This window comes from Hemitrygon akajei, chromosome 5 (assembly GCF_048418815.1).
Source record: "Hemitrygon akajei chromosome 5, sHemAka1.3, whole genome shotgun sequence".
Classification (NCBI taxonomy): Eukaryota; Metazoa; Chordata; class Chondrichthyes; order Myliobatiformes; family Dasyatidae; genus Hemitrygon; species Hemitrygon akajei.
The window spans coordinates 85,695,338-85,718,699 of record NC_133128.1 but is presented as its reverse complement, the minus strand read 5'-3'; the positions used below and the strand labels follow the sequence as shown (position 1 = coordinate 85,718,699).

The 23,362-nt window shown below is 52.0% G+C and overlaps 1 protein-coding gene across 4 annotated transcripts in view; it reads right to left on the bottom strand.

Annotated features, from left to right (window-relative positions):
• The window catches only part of rubcnl (rubicon like autophagy enhancer), a 122,558-nt gene extending 103,042 nt beyond the window's left edge, over positions 1 to 19,516 (bottom strand). Inside the window, exon 1 of one of the 4 annotated variants that reach the window (XM_073044595.1) lies at positions 19,470 to 19,516. The gene's annotated coding sequence lies outside the window, so the exon portion shown is untranslated. Of the gene's footprint in view, positions 1 to 874; positions 937 to 19,469 lie in introns of those variants that run through there. The other 3 variants (XM_073044596.1, XM_073044598.1, XM_073044597.1) reach the window with 3 other exon arrangements.
• Between the last annotated feature and the right edge of the window lie 3,846 nt (positions 19,517 to 23,362).

The following is a 23,362-nucleotide window of genomic DNA, read 5'->3' as shown; positions in this document are numbered from 1 at the left end:
CAGAGTCGAAACGTCTAATATTAGAAGCATGCATTTAAGGTGAGAGGGGGTAAAGGTCAAAGGAGAGGTGAATGGTCAGTGTTCTATGCAAGGTGCCTGGGGAGGTGGTGACGCAGATATGACAAAACTGTTTAAGAGGATCTGAGATAGGACATGATTATGGAGAGAATGGATGGATATGGACTATGTGCAGACAGAAGGTATGGGGTATTAACCAGCATTGTGGGCTGAAGGGCTTGTTCCTGTTGTGTACAGTTCTACGCTCTTTACCACTCCCCGGCAGTCAGTGACAGCACCTATAGTTTGCCTCATTTGAATTATGCCTTAAAAGCAGAGCAGCAAATGGTTAACAGGGAGGGGCACGCCTACAATTCTTTCAACCTGCTTAAGCTGAGGTGAAAATTTGGAATGAGCTGTTCTTGGAGGAGATATCTTTGCAAAGTGCTTGGGCAAGTACTTGGATTTGAAAGGAACCTTGAGGATGAGTACAGGCAGAGAAGATTAGCATTGACAGACGTCAGTCAGCATGAAAAAGGCCCTGTTTCTGTGCTGGACATTTCTATGATCCGTAACCAATCACAATCATAGACAGAGAACCAGGATCAACCACACGCATAAAGGGTGTTTATCAAGTCCCCTGCCTGGCATAGAATGGGCTATAAATCTGACCGGTTCACCCTGGTGTTTATATTCCATTTGAACCTCTTCCCATCCTTCCTCATCTAAATCTTGTCCGTGGTTTTCTCCCACAGGCTCTCCCTTTTAAAGACACCTGAAAGACCTGTGAGCTAAGTGTAAGACTTTCTGATCGTGCCAAGAGAATTCATTTGCTATCATGAATGGGAGTTTTAAAAAAAGCATTTTCTATACTCACCTACAGGCCCCTGCGTATCACCAGTACTCTAGTGTGCTGCCCCCACGTGCAAACTGGTCACGGCACCACATCAAGGAGCACTGCCCGGACGAGAGAAAGTAAAGTATGCTGCAATGGTTCAGCAGAACTTTTAGAGTAAATATATCAACTAAATCCAGATTGACTGTGTTCAGAGTTATCACACCAGGGGTGTTCACAAGCTGTACTGGTATGATTGGCAAGTTTTACACACAGAGGGTGGTGCTTACCTGGAGTTAGCTCCACTCCAGGTGAAGAGGCAGATACAACTAGAATGGTTAAAAGGCACTTGGACGGGTAACTTCAGAATAAGGTTTCATTCACTGGCATACGTCATGAAATTTGCTGACATTGTGGCAGCAGTACAATGCAATTCACAATGATAGAAACACTGTGAATTCTACTCTGTGTAAAGATTACATCATTCAAAAGCCTACGTCCTAATTCTCATTATCACTCCCTGCGCTCACCAGTTTATGTGGATTCTTAGTTAAGCAACACCTTGCTGCCCTGTTTTTTTAAACTTCTGTAATGGCCACTTATATAACCCCTTCCAGTTCTAGAACCCTCCAGGATATCTGTAGTCCATTAATTCCACCTTCTTGATTCAGCTACTCAATTCCTATGGTTTGAAATTCTCAAAGTAAGTTTGTTTCCTTCTCTAACTATCATTTAAGATTCCTTAAAAGTTACCTCAGTATCCAGGCTTCTGTACTGGCATCTCATCTGCTTCAATGAATTCAATGGCTTTCTTCTGCATGGGTGGGGTATAAATGAAAGCTGATGTTATCATACTATTAATCTCTTCTTTGGGTGAGATAACCAATGCCATGGATGGACCCAGGTCCATACAAGAAAACCAGGTTTGACATGTGAAGGGTTATTTCAAGGGTGAAGAAACAATTCCAAGCGAGGTTGGAGGTGACATTGGATGCACGTCAACTCTGGTAGGGTTCATGGGATATTACTTCCTACAAAGCGAAACCCAATGGCATGAATGGCAGCGATGCTTCACTATCAGATGAGCTCAATGCCCTCTATGCCCGGTGTGGTGAACTAGATATACCTGTCTGACTGCTCCTGTGGCTCCTCCCAAGACCCTGCTGACTACCCCTGTGGCTCCTCCCACAGACCCCTGTATAAAGGCGACTGTGGCCTGCTGCTCTCCCTCATTTTCCCCAGGATGTAGTGTTGTTCTTCAGTCAATAAAAGCCGATATCTCACTACCTAAGTCTCGGCGTGAGTTATTGATGGTGCATCACCCGGTTTGAAAGGAGACTGTAACTACAGCTGTGAAGATAGATCCCTGCTGCACCCAGTGACACTGTGATCTCTGTCTCGGTGTATATGTCAGGCTGTCTTTCAGGAGGGTGAACACTCACAAGGCAGCAGGCCCCAATGGAGAACCTGGTAAAGCTCTGAAAACTTGTACCAACCAACTGGAGCATGTATTCAAGGTATTTTCAACCTCTCACTGCTACAGTCAGAAGTTCCCATCTGTTTCAAAAGGGCAACAATTATACCAGTGATTAAGAAGAATAATGTGAGCTGCCTTAATGACTATCGACCAGTAGCACTCACATCGACAGTGATGAAATGCTTTGAGAGGTTGGTCATGACTAGACTGAACTCCTGCCTCAGCAAGGACCTGGACCTATTGCAATTTGCCTATTGCTACAATAGGTCTCTAGCAGATACAATCTCAACGGCTCTTCACACAGCGTTAGATCACCTGGACAATACAAACACCTATGTCAGGATGCTGTTCGTTGACTATAGCTCAGTATTTAACACCGTCACTCCCACAGGTCTGATCAATAAGCTACAGAACCTGGGCCTCTATATCTCCCTCTGCAATTGGATCCTCATCTGCCTAACCGGAAGACCACAATCTGTGCGGATTGGTGATAATGTTTCTTCCTCGCCGATGATCAACAATGGCACACCTCAGGGGTGTGTGCTTAGCCAACTGCTCTACTCTCTCTAGACTCATTACTTTGTGGCTAGGCATAGCTCAAATACCATCTATAAATTTGCTGATGATGTAACCATTGTTGACAGAATCTCAGACAGAGACGAGAGGACATACAGGAGCAAGATATACCAGCTAATTGAGTGGTGTCGCTGCAATGTCAGTAAGACCAAAAAGCTGATTGTGGACTTCAGGAAGGGTAAGACGAAGGAACATGAAACAATCTTCATGGAGGGATCGGAAGTGGAGAGAGTGAGCAGTTTCAAGTTCCTGGGTGTCAAGATCTCTGAGGATCGAACCTGGTCCCAACATATTAATGCAGCTTTTAAAGAAGGCAAGACAGCAGCTATATTTCATTAGGAGTTTGAGGATATTTGATTTGTCACCTAAAACTCTCAAGAACATCTACAGATATACCATGGAGAGCATTCTGATAGACCGCATCACTGACAGAGAGCATTCTGATAGGCCGCATCACTGACAGAGAGCATTCTGACAGGCCGCATCACTGACAGTGAGCATTCTGACAGGCCGCATCACTGACAGAGAGCATTCTGATAGGCCGCATCACTGACAGAGAGCATTCTGATAGGCCGCATCACTGTCTGGTATGGAGGGTGGGGGCAAGGGACATGCCCATGCACAGGATCGAAAGAAGCTACAGAAAGTTGTAAAATTAGTCAGCTCCATCATGGGTACTAGCCTCTGTAGTATCCAAGATCTTCAAGCAGCGGTGCCTCAGAAAGGCGGTGTCAATTATTAAGGTCCCCAATCACCCAGGACGTGCCCTCTTCTCACTGTTACCATCAGGAAGGAGGCACACACTCAGCGATTCAGGAACAGCTTCTTCCCCTCTGCCATCCCATTCCTAAATGGACATTGAGCCCGTGTACATCACCTCATTATTTTTTTATTTCTGTTTCTGCGCTATTTTTAATCTAATTATTTAATATACATATGTACTTAGAATCAGAATCTGTAATGATTTATTGATTTCCTTATTTTGTTCCATATTATATATTGCATTGAACTGCTGCCACTAGTTAACAAATTTCACAACAGGTGATAATAAACCTGATTCTGATTCTGGTTCTGTCTAGGAACCTGTGTGGTTCTTAATTGACACAATGGGAACTCCACTGACAACGTCATCAAATATAGTCTATCCAAAACGAAGGAGGTGCATCTGGAGTCACATTTAGACCCAGAATAGAATAAGACTTCTTAGCAGAAAGGCCACAGTCAGTCTGTGTGGACAGTAAGGTCTCCTGTCCCATTACGCTGAGCACTGGCGCTCCCCAAGGCTATTCACACCGCTGACACATGACTGTCACAGGATTCAGCTCACACCGTGTCATCAAGTTTGTGGATAACACAGCAGTGATTGACCTTATCAAGAATGATGACAAGACAGAATACACAGAGGAAGTGTTGCGGCTGGTGGGTTGGTGTGAGAAAAACAACCAAAGCCTGAACGTGGAAATCATTGTAGATTCCAGGAAGGTGCAGATGAAAAATCCCCCCCCCCCCCCCCGTGAATACATGGCTCCTCCAGAGAGAGTTAAGTGCACCGATTTCCTGGGAGTTAATATCACAGATGACCTCACCTAGTCCCTTAATATCAGCTCTCTGAATATGAAAGCACAGCAGTGCTTTCATATGGAAAGTACCATACACTTTCCACTTCCTAAAGCAGAATGAAGCAAGCAAGGTCTCCCCACCCACCCACCATCTTAACTGCGTTTTACAGGAGCACCATTGAGAACATCTTGACAAGTTGTGTCTCCATCTGGTATAGGAGCAGCCGAGCACTGGTCCAGAATGATGCACCATCAATAACTCTCGGAGACGTGAATTAAGGTAGGCTTTTATTGGCTGGAAGAAAGCACAAGCAGCAAGTGACCATCACACAACATCCTGGAGACTGAGGCCGGGGCTGTGCCTCCAATCGCCTTTATGCCGGGGTCCATGGGAGGAGCCACAGGAGCACCTCCACCTGGCCCTAACCCACCTGGACAAAAAAGACACATACGTTCGGATGCTGTTCATAGACTTCAGTTCAGCATTCAACACAATCATCCCTCAGAAACTGATTGCAAAGCTGAGCCTACTGGGCCTGAACACCTCCCTCTGTAACTGGATCCTAGACTTCCTGACTGGGAGACCTCAGTCAGTCTGGATCGGGAGCAGCATCTCCAACACCATCACACTGAGCACGGGGGCCCCCCCAGGGTTGCGTGCTCAGTCCACTGCTGTTCATTCTGCTGACCCACGACTGTGCTGCAACACACAGCTCAAACCATATCATCAAGATCACCGATGACATGACCGTGGTGGGTCTAATCAGCAAGAACGATGAGTAAGTATACAGAGAGGAGGTGCAGCGGCTAATGGATTAATGCAGAGCCAACAATCTGTCTCTGAATGTGAACAAAACAAAAGAGATGGTTGTTGACTTCAGGAGGACACAGAGCGACCACTCTCCACTGAACATCGACGGCTCCTCAGTAGAGATTATTAAGAGCACCAAATTTCTTGGTGTTCATCTGGTGGAGAATCTCACCTGATCCCTCAACACCAGCTCCATAGCGAAGAAAGTCCAGCAGCGTCTCTAGTTTCTGCGAAGGCTGAGTAAAGTCCATCTCCCACCCCCTATCCTCATCACATTCTACAGGGGTTGTATAGAGAGCATCCTGAGCAGCTGCATCACTGCCTGGTTCGGAAATTGCACCATCTCGGATCACAAGACCCTGCAGCGGATAGTGAGGTCAGCTGAGAAGATTATCGGGGTCTCTCTTCCGACCATTACGGATATTTACACTACACGCTGCATCCGCAAAGCAAACAACATTATGGAGGACCCCATGCACCATCATACAATCTCTTCTCCCTCCTGCCATCTGGGAAAAGGCAACGAAGCATTCGGCTCTCACGACCAGACTATGTAACAGTTTCTTCCCCCAAGCTATCAGACTCCTCAATACCAAGAGCCTGGACTGACACCAATTTACTGCCCTCTACTGTGCCTATTGTCTTGTTTATTATTTATTGTAATGCCTGCACTGTTTTGTGCTCTTTATGCAGTCCTGGGTAGGTCTGTAGTCTAGTGTAGTTTTTGTGTTGTTTTTATGTATTTCAGTGTAGTTTTTGTACTGTTTCTTGTAGCACCATGGTCCTGAAAAACGTTGTCTCGTTTTTACTGTGTACTGTACCAGCAGTTATGGTCGAAATGACAATAAAAAGTGACTTGACTTGACTTTGATCAGGCAGGAGACTCTGATGCATAAAAACAAGAATGGTCAGGATGGGAAACGGTTTCTTCCCCCAGACTGTTAGGTTTCTGAACTCCCTGCCACATTGTATTCGAGGTATGTTCCGTACCTTACAATATTTAATATTAATGCACTTTAGTTTGTTATTTGTGTGTGATGCATCTATAGATTTTATCCTTGCCTTCATAAGTCTTCAAGCATTATGTGTACTACTGTGCTTTACACCCTGGCTTGGAGAAACATTGTCTCGTTCCTGTATACATTATATGGTTATATACATGCATAAACTTGACGACTTGAGAGACTGGACATTATGAAGCCAAAAGAGATAAAGGAGATCTTAAATGTATTTTTGCATCTGTATGTACTCGGAGACAGACACAGAGTCTGTAGAAGTGAGGTGAAGCAGCACTGAGGTGCTGGACTATATATGGGTTACAGTAGGGCACTGGAGAGTGCAGTAGAAGAGAGGTTTCTGGGAATATGGATCCATAAGTCCTTGAAAGTAGCATCACAGGTAAATAGAGTCCTAAAGAGAGCTGGAAAAATGGGCTGAAAAATAGCATATGGAATTTAATGCAGACAAGGTCACTGAGGAGAGTGGTAGAACAAAGGGATCTGGGAATAATTTGATGCAAGTGGCATCACAAGTAGATGGGGTCGTATGACACATAGGACTTCATAAATCAAAGTATTGAGTACATGAGATAGGATGTTATGTTGAAGTTGTGTAGGAAGTTATTGAGGCTCAATTTGGAGTGTTGTGTGCATTTCTGGTTACCTACCTACAGGAAAGAAATCAAGAAGGTTGAAAAGTGCGGAGAAGATTTACAAGGATGTTACTGGGACTTAAAGACCTGAATTATAGGGAAAGATTGAATAGGTTAAGACTTCATACACTGGACTGCAGGAGAATGAGGGGAAATTTGATAGAGATATACAAATTATGGGGGGTATAGATATGGTAGATACAAGCAGGCTTTTTCCACTGAGGTTGGGTGAGACTAGAACTAGAGGTTATGGGTTTAAGGAAAACTCGAGGAGGAACTTCTTCACTCAGAGGGTGGTGAGAGGGAGGAACGAGCTTCACTCAGAGGGTGGTGAGAGGGAGGAACGAGCTTCACTCAGAGGGTGGTGAGAGGGAGGAATGAGCTTCACTCAGAGGGTGGTGAGAGGGTGGAACGAGCTTCACTCAGAGGGTGGTGAGAGGGAGGAACGAGCTTCACTCAGAGGGTGGTGAGAGGGAGGAACGAGCTTCACTCAGAGGGTGGTGCGAGGGTGGAACAAGCTTCACTCAGAGGGTGGTGAGAGGGAGGAACGAGCTTCACTCAGAGGGTGGTGAGAGGGAGGAACGAGCTTCACTCAGAGGGTGGTGAGAGGGAGGAATGAGCTTCACTGAGAGGGAGGAACGAGCTTCACTCAGAGGGTGGTGAGAGGGAGGAATGAGCTTCACAGAGGGTGGTGAGAGGGTGGAATGAGCTTCACTCAGAGGGTGGTGAGAGGGTGGAACGAGCTTCACTCAGAGGGTGGTGAGAGGGAGGAACGAGCTTCACTCAGAGGGTGGTGAGAGGGAGGAATGAGCTTCACTCAGAGGGTGGTGAGAGGGTGGAACGAGCTTCACTCAGAGGGTGGTGAGAGGGAGGAACGAGCTTCACTCAGAGGGTGGTGAGAGGGAGGAACGAGCTTCACTCAGAGGGTGGTGCGAGGGTGGAACAAGCTTCACTCAGAGGGTGGTGAGAGGGAGGAACGAGCTTCACTCAGAGGGTGGTGAGAGGGAGGAACGAGCTTCACTCAGAGGGTGGTGAGAGGGAGGAACGAGCTTCACTGAGAGGGAGGAACGAGCTTCACTCAGAGGGTGGTGAGAGGGAGGAACGAGCTTCACTCAGAGGGTGGTGAGAGGGTGGAACGAGCTTCACTCAGAAGGTGGTGAGAGGGAGGAACGAGCTTCACTCAGAGGGCGGTGAGAGGGTGGAACGAGCTTCACTCAGAGGGTGGTGAGAGGGAGGAACGAGCTTCACTCAGAGGGCGGTGAGAGGGAGGAACGAGCTTCACTCAGAGGGTGGTGAGAGGGAGGAACGAGCTTCACTCAGAGGGTGGTGAGAGGGTGGAACGAGCTTCACTCAGAGGGTGGTGAGAGGGAGGAATGAGCTTCACTCAGAGGGTGGTGAGAGGGAGGAACGAGCTTCACTCAGAGGGTGGTGAGAGGGAGGAACGAGCTTCACTGAGAGGGAGGAACGAGCTTCACTCAGAGGGTGGTGAGAGGGAGGAACGAGCTTCACTCAGAGGGTGGTGAGAGGGAGGAACGAGCTTCACTCAGAGGGTGGTGAGAGGGAGGAACGAGCTTCACTCAGAGGGTGGTGCGAGGGTGGAACAAGCTTCACTCAGAGGGTGGTGAGAGGGAGGAACGAGCTTCACTCAGAGGGTGGTGAGAGGGAGGAACGAGCTTCACTCAGAGGGTGGTGAGAGGGAGGAATGAGCTTCACTGAGAGGGAGGAACGAGCTTCACTCAGAGGGTGGTGAGAGGGAGGAATGAGCTTCACAGAGGGTGGTGAGAGGGTGGAATGAGCTTCACTCAGAGGGTGGTGAGAGGGTGGAACGAGCTTCACTCAGAGGGTGGTGAGAGGGAGGAACGAGCTTCACTCAGAGGGTGGTGAGAGGGAGGAATGAGCTTCACTCAGAGGGTGGTGAGAGGGTGGAACGAGCTTCACTCAGAGGGTGGTGAGAGGGAGGAACGAGCTTCACTCAGAGGGTGGTGAGAGGGAGGAACGAGCTTCACTCAGAGGGTGGTGCGAGGGTGGAACAAGCTTCACTCAGAGGGTGGTGAGAGGGAGGAACGAGCTTCACTCAGAGGGTGGTGAGAGGGAGGAACGAGCTTCACTCAGAGGGTGGTGAGAGGGAGGAACGAGCTTCACTGAGAGGGAGGAACGAGCTTCACTCAGAGGGTGGTGAGAGGGAGGAACGAGCTTCACTCAGAGGGTGGTGAGAGGGTGGAACGAGCTTCACTCAGAAGGTGGTGAGAGGGAGGAACGAGCTTCACTCAGAGGGCGGTGAGAGGGTGGAACGAGCTTCACTCAGAGGGTGGTGAGAGGGAGGAACGAGCTTCACTCAGAGGGCGGTGAGAGGGAGGAACGAGCTTCACTCAGAGGGTGGTGAGAGGGTGGAACGAGCTTCACTCAGAGGGTGGTGAGAGGGAGGAATGAGCTTCACTCAGAGGGTGGTGAGAGGGAGGAACGAGCTTCACTCAGAGGGTGGTGAGAGGGAGGAACGAGCTTCACTGAGAGGGAGGAACGAGCTTCACTCAGAGGGTGGTGAGAGGGAGGAACGAGCTTCACTCAGAGGGTGGTGAGAGGGAGGAACGAGCTTCACTGAGAGGGAGGAACGAGCTTCACTCAGAGGGTGGTGAGAGGGAGGAACGAGCTTCACTCAGAGGGTGGTGAGAGGGTGGAACGAGCTTCACTCAGAGGGTGGTGAGAGGGAGGAACGAGCTTCACTCAGAGGGTGGTGAGAGGGAGGAACGAGCTTCACTCAGAGGGTGGTGAGAGGGTGGAACGAGCTTCACTCAGAGGGTGGTGAGAGGGAGGAACGAGCTTCACTCAGAGGGTGGTGAGAGGGTGGAACGAGCTTCACTCAGAGGGTGGTGAGAGGGAGGAACGAGCTTCACTCAGAGGGTGGTGAGAGGGAGGAACGAGCTTCACTCAGAGGGTGGTGCTAGTGTGGAACGAGCTTCACTCAGAGGGTGGTGAGAGGGAGGAACGAGCTTCACTCAGAGGGTGGTGAGAGGGTGGAACGAGCTTCACAGAGGGTGGTGAGAGGGAGGAACGAGCTTCACTCAGAGGGTGGTGAGAGGGAGGAACGAGCTTCACTCAGAGGGTGGTGAGAGGGAGGAACGAGCTTCACTCAGAGGGCGGTGAGAGGGTGGAACGAGCTTCACTCAGAGGGTGGTGAGAGGGAGGAACGAGCTTCACTCAGAGGGTGGTGAGAGGGAGGAACGAGCTTCACTCAGAGGGTGGTGAGAGGGTGGAACGAGCTTCACTCAGAGGGTGGTGAGAGGGTGGAACGAGCTTCACTCAGAGGGTGGTGAGAGGGAGGAACGAGCTTCACTCAGAGGGTGGTGAGAGGGTGGAACGAGCTTCACTCAGAGGGTGGTGAGAGGGAGGAACGAGCTTCACTCAGAGGGTGGTGAGAGGGAGGAACGAGCTTCACTCAGAGGGTGGTGCGAGGGTGGAACGAGCTTCACTCAGAGGGTGGTGAGAGGGAGGAACGAGCTTCACTCAGAGGGTGGTGAGAGGGTGGAACGAGCTTCACTCAGAGGCTGGTGAGAGGGAGGAACGAGCTTCACTCAGAGGGTGGTGAGAGGGAGGAACGAGCTTCACTCAGAGGGTGGTGAGAGGGAGGAACGAGCTTCACTCAGAGGGTGGTGAGAGGGAGGAACGAGCTTCACTCAGAGGGTGGTGAGAGGGAGGAACGAGCTTCACAGAGGGTGGTGAGAGGGTGGAACGAGCTTCACTCAGAGGGTGGTGAGAGGGTGGAACGAGCTTCACTCAGAGGGTGGTGAGAGGGAGGAACGAGCTTCACTCAGAGGGTGGTGAGAGGGTGGAACTTCTTCACTCAGAGGGTGGTGAGAGGGAGGAACAAGCTTCACTCAGAGGGTGGTGAGAGGGAGGAACGAGCTTCACTGAGAGGGAGGAACGAGCTTCACTCAGAGGGTGGTGAGAGGGTGGAACGAGCTTCACTCAGAGGGTGGTGAGAGGGAGGAACGAGCTTCACTCAGAGGGTGGTGAGAGGGAGGAACGAGCTTCACTCAGAGGGCGGTGAGAGGGTGGAACGAGCTTCACTCAGAGGGCGGTGAGAGGGAGGAACGAGCTTCACTCAGAGGGTGGTGAGAGGGTGGAACGAGCTTCACTCAGAGGGTGGTGAGAGGGAGGAACGAGCTTCACTCAGAGGGTGGTGAGAGGGTGGAACGAGCTTCACTCAGAGGGCGGTGAGAGGGAGGAACGAGCTTCACTCAGAGGGTGGTGAGAGGGAGGAACGAGCTTCACTCAGAGGGTGGTGAGAGGGAGGAAGGAGCTTCACTCAGAGGGTGGTGAGAGGGAGGAACGAGCTGCCAGTGGGAATGGTGGATGCAGGTTTGATTTCAACATGCAAGAGAAGTTTGGATAGGTACATGGAAGAGAGGGGTATGAGGTCTCTGGTCCCAGCACAGGTCAATAGGATTGGGCAGATTAATAGCTGGGACAAAGAGCTGTAGTACTCTATGATTCTATTAATAAACCAGATAGATTTTATAACAGTTTGATCATTTTGAGGTCATTATTACAGATTATTATTACAGATATAAACCTCTTTAAATTTCAGATTTAATTAATTATAGTGTGGTGCTCCGGGGTTGTGGGGTGGTGGTTGGCAGCTTCCCCAACATTCCTGGCGGCCAGCACTACTTATTGTTCTTGTTTTAAATTTGTTCGGGGGATTATGGTGGGATGTTCCAGTTCACTTTTTGTTACATTTTAGTTTGGGTTTTACTGTTATTCACTTGTGTGGGTGGGGGCCACCCTGACTGTAACCGGGGTGTGTGATAATCACCTCCCCTGTCTGTATGTGACTGTGGGTTCTCTCCCTGGGTCATAGTGCCGGTCTGTTTTTGTGCTTATCGCAATAATATCGGCAGTCGAGTTAAATGAGCTTTTCTCGTCTGTCATCGTGGACCGAATGCTCGCCATGTTGGTGTCAGGAGAGGGATTAGAAATTGACGGTGAGGTTGAAGAGCTACAACATCGGACGAAGCACCATAAAACCCAGGGAGTAAGTCGGGGACCGAGTAGTATAACTCCCCCGCACACCCAGGCCAGACTCCCGGAGACAGGACACGCACCCGGGGGGAGAGCCTGGGAAGCAAGCACTGTGCCTTCCCAGGGAACCCCGATGGGACGAGTGTACACAGGCTCCCCAACCCGGGGGACACTGTACAGTACATCACCGGCCTCCCTCACGGCCCGCACCGGGGAACCCTGATGGGACGAGTGTACACAGGCTCCCCAACCCGGGGGACACTGTACATCACCGGCCTCCCCCACGGCCCGCACCGGGGAACCCCGATGGGACAAGTGTACACAGGCTCCCCAACCCGGGGGACACTGTACAGTACATCACCGGCCTCCCCCCACGGCCCGCACCGGGGAACCCCGATGGGACGAGTGTACCCAGGCTCTCCAACCCGGGGGACACTGTACATCACCGGCCTCCCCCACGGCCCGCACCGGGGAACCCCGATGGGACGAGTGTACACAGGCTCCACAACCCGGGGGACACTGTACAGTACATCACCGGCCTCCCTCACGGCCCGCACCGGGGAACCCCGATGGGACGAGTGTACCCAGGCTCCCCAACCCGGGGGACACAGTACATCACCGGCCTCCCCCACGGCCCGCACCGGGGAACCCCGATGGGACGAGTGTACCCAGGCTCCCCAACCCGGGGGACACTGTACAGTACATCACCGGCCTCCCTCACGGCCCGCACCGGGGAACCCCGATGGGACGAGTGTACCCAGGCTCCCCAACCCGGGGGACACAGTACATCACCGGCCTCCCTCACGGCCCGCACCGGGGAACCCCGATGGGACGAGTGTACCCAGGCTCCCCAACCCGGGGGACACAGTGCATCACCGGCCTCCCCCACGGCCCGCACCGGGGAACCCCGATGGGACGAGTGTACCCAGGCTCCCCAACCCGGGGGACACTGTACATCACCGGCCTCCCTCACGGCCCGCACCAGGGAACCCTGATGGGACGAGTGTACACAGGCTCCCCAACCCGGGGGACACTGTACAGTACATCACCGGTCTCCCTCGCGGCCCGCACCGGGGAACCCCGATGGGACGAGTGTACCCAGGCTCCCCAACCCGGGGGACACTGTACATCACCGGCCTCCCTCACGGCCCGCACCAGGGAACCCCGATGGGACGAGTGTACACAGGCTCCCCAACCCGGGGGACACTGTACAGTGCATCACCGGCCTCCCCCACGGCCCGCACCGGGGAACCCTGATGGGACGAGTGTACCCAGGCTCCCCAACCCGGGGGACACTGTACAGTGCATCACCGGCCTCCCTCACGGCCCGCACCGGGGAACCCCGATGGGACGAGTGTACCCAGGCTCCCCAACCCGGGGGACACTGTACATCACCGGCCTCCCTCACGGCCCGCACCGGGGAACCCTGATGGGACGAGTGTACACAGGCTCCCCAACCCGGGGGACACTGTACATCACCGGCCTCCCCCACGGCCCGCACCGGGGAACCCCGATGGGACGAGTGTACCCAGGCTCCCCAACCCGGGGGACACTGTACAGTGCATCACCGGCCTCCCTCACGGCCCGCACCGGGGAACCCTGATGGGACGAGTGTACACAGGCTCCCCAACCCGGGGGACACTGTACAGTGCATCACCGGCCTCCCCCGCAGCCCGCACCAGGGAACCCCGATGGGACGAGTGTACACAGGCTCCCCAACCCGGGGGACACTGTACAGTGCATCACCGGCCTCCCCCGCGGCCCGCACCGGGGAACCAAGATGCTGCAGCCACGGGAGGACGGGTAACGTGGGAGTCACCGTCAACACCACCGCAGCAAGATGAAGCTCAGCGGCCTCAGGAATTCACACCACAGGGTTCACCCTGAAGATCCCCAGATACAATGGTACCAGCCTCCTGGAGCTTACCTGGTGCAGGTCAGACTCGCCGCATGGCACAACGGGTGGAGCCCCACCGAGACAGCGGCACAACTTCCTCACCTCGGCCTACCGCCAGCGGAGCAGCGTGACCACAGGGCCCTCGCGGAGGTGCTGGAGCAGAGGCCGTGGATGGAAGCAATGAGGGAGGCAATGTGCAGCAGACAGTGCCACACGGGAGGAGGTTTGAGGGTGTTTGCAGCAGATCTCCGCCACTGTGCTTGGCATGGCTACCCCCCAGTTCCCTCCCGCGGCCCAGGAAGAGCACACCCTTGTAAAGGCGCTGACGACAGAGCGCCTTCAGCAGCACGTTCGCCTGACGTTGCCACCCTTCTGGTGGAGATGGAGAGGGCAGAATCAATTTTAGCCCCCCAAGGTGTTTCACACCACGAGCTGGGCTTGTGTCACCGAGGCAGAGGAGGGGCCCATGAGGCAGGTACGACCAGCTCCGCACTGGCCCCGCCATGTGCCGAGGAGTGTGGTGAGGCAGACCATGCAGCCTGGAACTGTCCTTCGCCAGAACCACACCACAGATCAGAGCAACCATCGGGAAGCGTCAAGCAGGCAGTGCTGTGAGGGAAGCGCTTCTCGAGTCCTCCAGCAGAATCCCTCCATTGTTGCCCCTCAGGGTGGGCCGTTTGGGCGAAGGGCAGGGCTTATACATGGACTATGTGGCGGGGGGCATCAGATACCGTGCCTTGGTGCACAGGGGGTCAACCATCACTATCGTCTGTCCCGGTGTTCTCCCCAACACGGACCAGCATCCCCGCCTGGGTGGACAACAACGGACGATGGTCACTGGCAACTGTGCGGCGATGAGAGGGAAGAGGAGGCTGTGCATCGCAGTGAGAGATTACAGAGTGGAGACGAGGTGTGGCTCACTGACATCCGGGAGTCCTGCATCATTGGCCTGGACCTGCTGACCCGCTGGGGGGGGGAGGGGGCCGGTGTGGATGTGCCGGGGGCAACACTCTCCCTCGGTGCTGAAGCCGTGGCTCTCCGAGGGCAGCTCTGGGAAGCAGACCAGGCGGGGGCAGAAACAACCACCACTGGTCACCCCAGCACAGCTCACCGTGCCCGTTATCAGCAACCGCATCGATGGAGCATGACGAGATCAGCAGCAGCACTGCGCTATCTTCCAGCGAATCCGCGGAGGCACTGCGAGGGCTGTGGTAGTATGGGAGGAGCAGTGAGGGCCTGGATTCCGACCAGCAGCCACAGCTGAAGGACCTGCTGGACCAGCACCTCGATACCCTCACAGTCAGGGATGAGGACTGCAGAGGCACAGGGCTGGTCTGAACCTACATCAACACCCTCACCCTCGCCAAACGCCAGGCAGTGGAGCAGCGGATCAAAGAGATGGCAGGGGCTGGCATCGTCGAGCTCTCCGACAGCCCGCGGGCAGCCCCAGCGGCGCTGGAAGGCAGGTCATGGCGGTTCTGTGTGGACAACTGCCATCTCAATGCCGTGACCCACTTCTAGTCCTTCTAGTCCTACCCACTGGCCGGATCGATGATGCCCTGGACTGTATCGAGGGTCCAACCTGGTTCAGCTCTCTCGATCTCCGCAGTGGCCACTGGCCCCAGAGGCCCGGCCTAGGACTGCCTTCACCATTGGGCTTTGGCACTTCCGGGTGATGCCGTTTGGCCTGTGTAACGGTCCAGCCACCTTCGAGAGACTGACCGAGAGGGTGCTGGCCCACACATCACAGAGTCGCTCTGCCACCTATTTGGACGACCTCCTGGTGCACGCAGTCTGTGTTGATGATGCCCTGTGGAACTCGGGGGAGGTCTTTGCCACCACCCGCCAGGTAAACCCGCGTCTCAGCCCTGTGAAATGCTGCCCGCTGTGCTTCAGACCAGGTTCCTGGGGCATCGGTGAGTGCGGAGGGAGCGTTGGCGGCCCTGCAGAAGGTGGTGGCGGTCAGGGAATGGCTTATCGCCCCGCGATGTCTCCGAGCTTCGCAGCTTTCTGGAGCCAGCATCACACTACCGTCGGTACCATCGCCAGGCCCCTGCACCGACCGGCTCACCAAGAATGGCAAACCCTTCGCCCAGGCCGGCAATTCCACTGCCGCCTCGGATCAGCTCCGAGCTGCGCTCACCCCAAGCCCCAGTGCGGGCATATCCCGATCCAGCGCACCCTTTCATTGTCGACACAGGCGTCAGCAACAGGGGTCTCGGTGCAGTGCTGTCACAGAGGGGCAACAAGGGGAACGCACTGTACCCTGATCCAGCGCACCCCTTCCTTGTCGTCAGCAACAGGGGGTCTCGGTGCAGTGCTGTCACAGAGGGGCAACAAGGGGAACGCACTGTACCCCGATCCAGCGCACCCCTTCCTTGTCGTCAGCAACGGGGGGTCTCGGTGCAGTGCTGTCACAGAGGGGGACCAAGGGGAACGCACTGTACCCCGATCCAGCGCACCCCTTCATTGTCAACAGCAACAGGGGTCTCGGTGCAGTGCTGTCACAGAGGGGGACCAAGGGGAACGCACTGTACCCCGATCCAGCGCACCCCTTCATTGTCAACAGCAACAGGGGTCTCGGTGCAGTGCTGTCACAGAGGGGCAACAAGGGGAACTTCAGCCGCACCCTGAGCCGCCCCGAATGGAACTATTGTGTCACCTGTGGTCCAGGCTCTCCGACACTTCTGCCCACGTCTTCAGCCAACGTTCCTGCTTCGCACGGCCCATGCGTCGCTGACCTGGCCGTTGAGTTTCCGTGGCCCCTGGCGGTTGGAGGATCTCCAGGTCTATGATTTCGAGATAGAGCACCGCGCCGAAGGGCTCCACGGCAACACCGACGACCTCTCTCGCCGTCCCTGTGAGGTCACCGAGTGTCGCTGCTGTTGCCGCCTTGAGGCACGGAGACAGGAGCAAGTGGTGGTGGTGACACTTCAGGTGGCAGCCAGAGGCGAGGCTGACCTCCCCGCCATGGACCAGCAGCAGCTGCACGGCGAGTAGACGAGTGATCCCATGGTGAGCGGGCAGCTGAGTGTGGGACGATGGCAGGAGTGGGCAGAGGCCTCCGTCCTGGATCGAGAGACCAAAGCCCCACACTCTCAGTGGGCCACTCTGAAGGTGTGCGACGGGTTGCTGTTCCATCGTTGGCAGGCACCCCACAGTGACAGCTGGTGACCCCCCCGGGGGCTCTGTGCCACAGTGCTGCAGTGGTGTCGGCCATCTCGGGGTGGCAAAGGCATCGGTCAAGCTGTGTGAACGTTTCTGTTGGCCTGGGGACAGGACGTGGAGGTGTTGGTGCACTGCTGAAACACTCGCATGTCCCAGAAGCGGCCATGTCACCAGTCTAGGGCGCCAATTCAGCAGTACATGGTGGGGCCCCAATGGAGCACGTGGGGGTGGACGTCCTGGGCCCCTATCCTTGCACTGACGCCAGGACCCACGTGGCCATGGATTATTTCACATAGTGGCCAGCGGCGTACGCAGTCCCAGACCAGAGTGTCACCACCACCGCTCAGAGACTCCCAGAGGAGCTCTTCAGCCACTTCAGCGCCCCTGAGGAACTCCACAACGACCAGGGTGCAACTGCGAGGCACTGCAGGTGTCTGGGAATCACCGAAACACAGACCGCTCCCTTCATCCGCGAAGTGGTGGGCCTTTAACCACACCCTGTCTACACAGCTTGCCACCCTCCCCAGCCAGCACCAGTGTGACTGGGATCGCCACCTCCCCCTAGTATTGTGGGCACACCGGACAGCAGTTCAGGAGTGGCCAGGTTGGGGCACCTGGGCGCCTGTGGGCTGTTCATGATGTAGCTTGGCAGAAACAAAGTGCAGCCAGCGGCTGCCAACAACGCGTTTACGATGCCCACAGCCAGGGACAGGACTTTACTGGGAGGAGCGAGTATGGGTCAACTGCCCCTCCTGGAAGTTCCAAACAGGGAAGCCATTGGAAGGGGCCGGGAGAGGTGCTTGACCGTATGCAGCCATGTTGCATCAGGACCGGCTGGCACTCTATCGGCCCTTGACCACCACCGGCCCAGTGAGGCTGAAGAACACTTCGGAAGCCTTGCCTCTTGCCTCTCCTGGGGGGTGGGGGCTCCAGGCACACCCCAGTGCTCCAGGTGGCAGTGCTGACCTCCAGCAGGACTCTTGGACTTTGTTGTGGAACCTGGGGTCGGCCAGGATGTTTGTTACCTCAGGTGGGGGCATGGTCGACAGCTCACCCCAGCATCGCTGGCAGCCAGCGCCACTTATTGTTATTGTTTTAAATTGTGGGATTATGGTGGGATGTTCAAGTTCATTTATAATTACATTTTAGCTCGGGTTATACAGTTTGTGTGGGTGGGGGCCACCCTGACTGTAACTGGGGTGTGTGATGATCACCCCCCCCCCGTCTGTATGGACAGTTCTCCCCCCGGGCCATGACACCGGTCTGTTTTCATGCTTATTGCAATAAAAACGGCATTTGAGCTAAACCAGCTTTTCTCACCTGTCATCGTGAACTGAATCCTCGCCACAATATGGATGTAAATTCCCCAAAAGCCCTGCTAGGATATGAACTCATGTCGCCGAATCAGTGTTTTGTTGCCAGTCTAGTTGCCGGAGATAACTTTTTTGAGGATCTGCAGTACGTGTCTCCGACAATTACAGTATCTGTACTGTCGAGAGGCGGTCACACAGCCTGAACATATCCGCTACTAATCACCCCCTCAGGGGTTGCCTCTTTCCTCTGCATTACTGGCAAAGATGCCCTGCATCCAGGGGTAGGCCTGGGATCTCCCCATTCACAAGCAGCACTACAGGATGGGTTGGGGAGTCCCAACCAGGGAGATTCCTTTGTGTTGTGGTACAATCAGTACAAGTGAACAAAAGTGGTAGAGCAGGGGTTTATGCCATGGATCAATACGATTAAACAATGGAGTCCATTGACCTGAGTTTGGGAACCCCTGGTTAAAAATCCTAGAAGCAATATCCTTGCTGAACATAGTGCCCTGGGATCTTTTACATCTAACTGAGAAAGCCAACAGTGATTTGGAGTATCATCTCAGCTGAAAGATAGCATAATTGACAGCACAGCATTCCTTCATTACTAACAGTACCACAATCCCATGACCAAAAAGAAGCATTCCAGCACCTTTACTTCCTCAGGAGGACAAATGAAATCAGTGTGACCCTGTTGTGGTATACCATTCTCTTGATGCTACCTATGCTGGGTCAGATTACAGCCTGGTGTGCCAACTGCTCTACCAAAGACCACAAGTACCTGCAGAGAGTTGTGGACACAGCTCTGCACATCATGACAACCAGCTCTCTCTCACGGACTTCGTCTACACTTCTTGGTCCCTCAGTAAAGCAGCCAATATAATCAAAGACCACCCCCACTCCAGGCATGCTCTCTTCCTCTCATCCCCCAACCAGAAGATACAAAAGCCTGAAAGCGCATACTGATGTACCGACAGGCTCAAGGACAGCTTCTGTCCACTAGTAAACAGGCCTCCAGTATGATAAGACGGACTCTTGGCTTCACAATCTACCCATCAATGAGATTTCTCCCTATGGTCTGTACTCACTCCACTTCCTCTGTAACCATAACACTCCATTCTGCATTCCATTCTTGCTTTTCCCTCGTACTACCTCCATTCACTTACCTCCGAGCACCGTCCATATTCTCTCCTTTAGTGTCGACAGAGTGAAGCAGAGTGAATTGGGAAACAATGGGTTGGGTTTATGCATCGGTGGGTGGAGTTTTCAGTTAAACCTGTATTTCCCCGAAGCTCAGTTCCCCATTATGCGTAGTGGATAATTTGAATGTGCGTGTTTGCTTCTGCAACAGAAGCTCCTTCACAGTTTTACAGTTGGAACTTTTGATCTCGAGACACTATCGCATTGCAAGCAGAATTTTAAAGAAAAGTCAATGCAGTTCAGTTAGTGAAGTGTCACCAACTCAGTTCCTCTGACCATTTCTTCTGCGTTAGAAGATTGTGGATTCAAATTTCATTTAAAACTCACAAAATGTTGGGAAAACTCAGCAGGCCAGGCAGCATCTACGGAAAAGAGTACAGGGCTGAAACCTCGAATATACTCTTTTCCATAGATGCTGTTGGCCTGCTGAGTTCCTCCAGTACTTTGTGTGTGTTGCTCAGATTTACAGCATCTGCAGATTTTCTCTTCTTTCAGAAATATGTGCATATTATTTTAGGAAACACGAGAAATTCTGCAGATGCTGGAAAATCAGAGCAATACACACAAAATGTTGGAGGTCAGGCAGCATCTATGGAAATGGAAAAACAGTCGATGTTTTGTGCTGAGACCCTTCTTCAGTCCTGACCGGCTGAGTTTCTCCAGCATTTTGTACAGTTCCAGTGTAGTTTTGAAGAAATAGTGCACTATCATTTATTTCAGATCAAAGTTCAGATTAAATTTATTATCAAACTACAAATATGTCACTATATACAACCTTGAGATGTATTTTTTGCAGTCATACTCAATAAATTCATAGAATAATAACTATATTATTGGCAATTGTAGGGATGACTTGCAGTGGACTGAAAAGCTCGAGCATGTAGATATTAAGGAAGAGGATGTGGTGGAACTTTTGGAAAACATCAATTTGGATAATTCACCAGGACCAGACGAGATGTACCCTAGGGATGTGCCCTATAAGCAAGGGAGGAGATTGCTGAGCCTCTGGCGATGATCTTTGCATCATTAATGAGGATGGGAGAGGTTCCAGAGGACTGGATGGTTATGGATGTTGTTCCTTTATTCAAGAAAGGGATCAGAGATAGCCCAGAAATTATAGGCCAGTGAGTCTTACTTCAGCGGTTGGTAAGTTGATGGAGAAGATCCCGAGAAGCAGGATTTATGAACATTTGGAGAGGCATAATATGATTAGGAATAGTCAGCATGGTTTGGTCAAAGGCAGGTCTTGCCTTATGAGCCTGATTGAATTTTTTGAGGATGTGACTAAACACATTGATGAAGGTAGAGCAGTAGATGTAGTGTATATGGATTTCAGCAAGGCATTTGATAAGGTACCCCATTCAAGGCTTATTGAGAAAGTAAGGAGGCATGGGATCCAAGGGGACATGATGGACTGGGCTGTATCCATTACATTTGTAGGACTTTCCATTCAAGGGCATTGGTGATTCCATACCAGGCTGTGTCGCAGCCAGTCATTATACTCTCCACTACACATCAATAAAAGTTTTTCAAAGTTTTGGCTGTCATTCCGAATCTCCATAAACTCCTGAGGAAGTGGAGGTACTGCCGTGCTTTCTTCATAATTGCACTTACATGCTGGGCCTAAGACAGGTCCTCTGAGGAATTTAGAACTGCTGACCCTCTCCACCCCTGACCCCTGATGAGAACTTGCTCATGGTCCTTTGGTCTTGCTGACATTGAGTAAGAGGTTAGAGGAGGGGGCTAAAACACACAGCCTCGTGGTGCATCTGTGCTGATGGAGATCGTGGAGGAGATGTTGTTGCCAATCTGACCTGACTGGGGACTGCAAGTGAGGAAGTTAAGGATCCAGTTGCACAAGGAGGTATTGAGGCCAAGGTCTTGAAGCTTATTGATTAGTTTTGAGGGGATGATGGTATTGAATGCTGAACTGCAGTCAATAAAGTAGTACTGTAGTCTTTGCTGTCCAGATGTTCCACAGTTGATTGGAGAGCCAATGAGATGGCATCTGCTGTGAACCTGTTGCTCCAGTAGGCAAATTGGAGTGAATCTAAGTCACTTCTCAGGCAAGTGAAATGTTTCATCACCAACGTTTCAAAACACTTCTTTACAGTGGATCTAAGTGCTACTGGGCAATAGTCCACATTCTTCTCAGAGATTAAACCTGACCTCTCTCTGCTTCTTCCAGTGTATCCCATGGTACTCCCTCAAAGAAGGTGGGGGAGACAGATGGAGGGGGAGGGCAGAATGATATCCTTGGTGTCCCAGCCAATACTTATCCTTCATGTTGGTATTATGATTTGGTAGCCCATGTTGAAACCAAGATGCTGATAACTCTGCTGTCATTACAACTGTAAATTCTGGGCCATTTTTTAAAAAAGTTGGTTTGTTCTTGTGTCATTTTTTCCCATTTCTATCAATGTGAACTTAATGTGATCCTTTACGGAAAATCAGTAACAAATTCTGAAAAGTTTTGATAAATCATGAAAAATGGTTCCACTGTTAGGAGAGTTGGTAATCAAGGATAAATCGAGACCATAAGATATAGGCCATTGGGCCCATCGAGTCTGCTCCACCATTCAATCATGGGCTGATCCAATTCTTCCAGTCATCACCACTCCCCTGCCTTCTTCCCGGACCTATCGATGCCCAGGCTAATCGAGAACTTATCTATCTCTACGTGGCCTCCACAGCCACTCGTGGCAACAAATTCCACAGATCTACCACCCTCTGACTAAAGTAATTTCTTCATATCTCTGTTCTAAATGGACGTCCTTCAGTCCTGAAGTCATGCCCTCTTGTCCTAGACTCCCCCACCACAGGAATTAACTTTGCCATATCTAATTTGTTCAGGTCTTTTAACATTTGGAATGTTTCAATCAGATCCCTCCCCCCATTCTCCTAAATTCCAGGGAATACAGCCAAAGAGCTGCCAGACATTCCTCATACAGTAACCCTTTCATTTCTTGAATCATTCTCATGAATCCTCTCTGAACCCTCTCCAATGTCAGTATATCCTTTTTAAAATAAGGAGCCCAAGACTGCACACAATACTCCAAGTGTGGTCTCACGAGTACCTCATAGAGCCTCAACATCACATCCCTGCTCTTATATTCCATACCTCTAGAAATGAATGCCAACATTGCATTCGCCTTTTTCACCACCGAATCAACCTGGAGGTTAAGGGTATCCTGCACAAAAACTCAAGTCCCTTTGCATCTCTGCATTTTGAATTCTTTCCCCATCTAGATAATACTCTGACCACTTTTTTCTTCCACCAAAGCGCATTACCATACACTTTCCAACATTGTATTTCATTTGCCACTTCTTTGCCCATTCCCCTAAACTATCTAAGTCTCTCTTTGGGCTCTCTGTTTCCTCAACACAACCCACACCTCCACCTATCTTTGTATCATTGGCAGATTTAGCCACAAATCCATTAATATCGTAGTCCAAATCATTAACATACATTGTAAAAAGCAGCGGTCCCAACACCCACCCTGTGGAACTCCACTGGTAACCAGCAGCCAGTCAGAATAGGATCCCTTTATTCCCACAGAATAGGATCTCTTTATTCCCACTCTCTATTTTCTGCCAACCAGCCAATGCTCCACCCATGCTAGTAACTTCCCTGTAATTCCATGGGCTCTTATCTTGCTAAGCAGCCTCATGTGCGGCATCTTGTCAAAGGCTGTCTGAAAATCCAAGTACACCACATCCACTGCATCTCCTTTGTCTACCCTGCTTGTAATTTCCTCAAAAAATTGCAGTAGGTTTGTCAGGCAGGATTTTCCTTTCAGGAAACCATGCCGGCTTTGGCCTATCTTGTCATGTGCCTCCAGGTACTCCGTAATCTCAT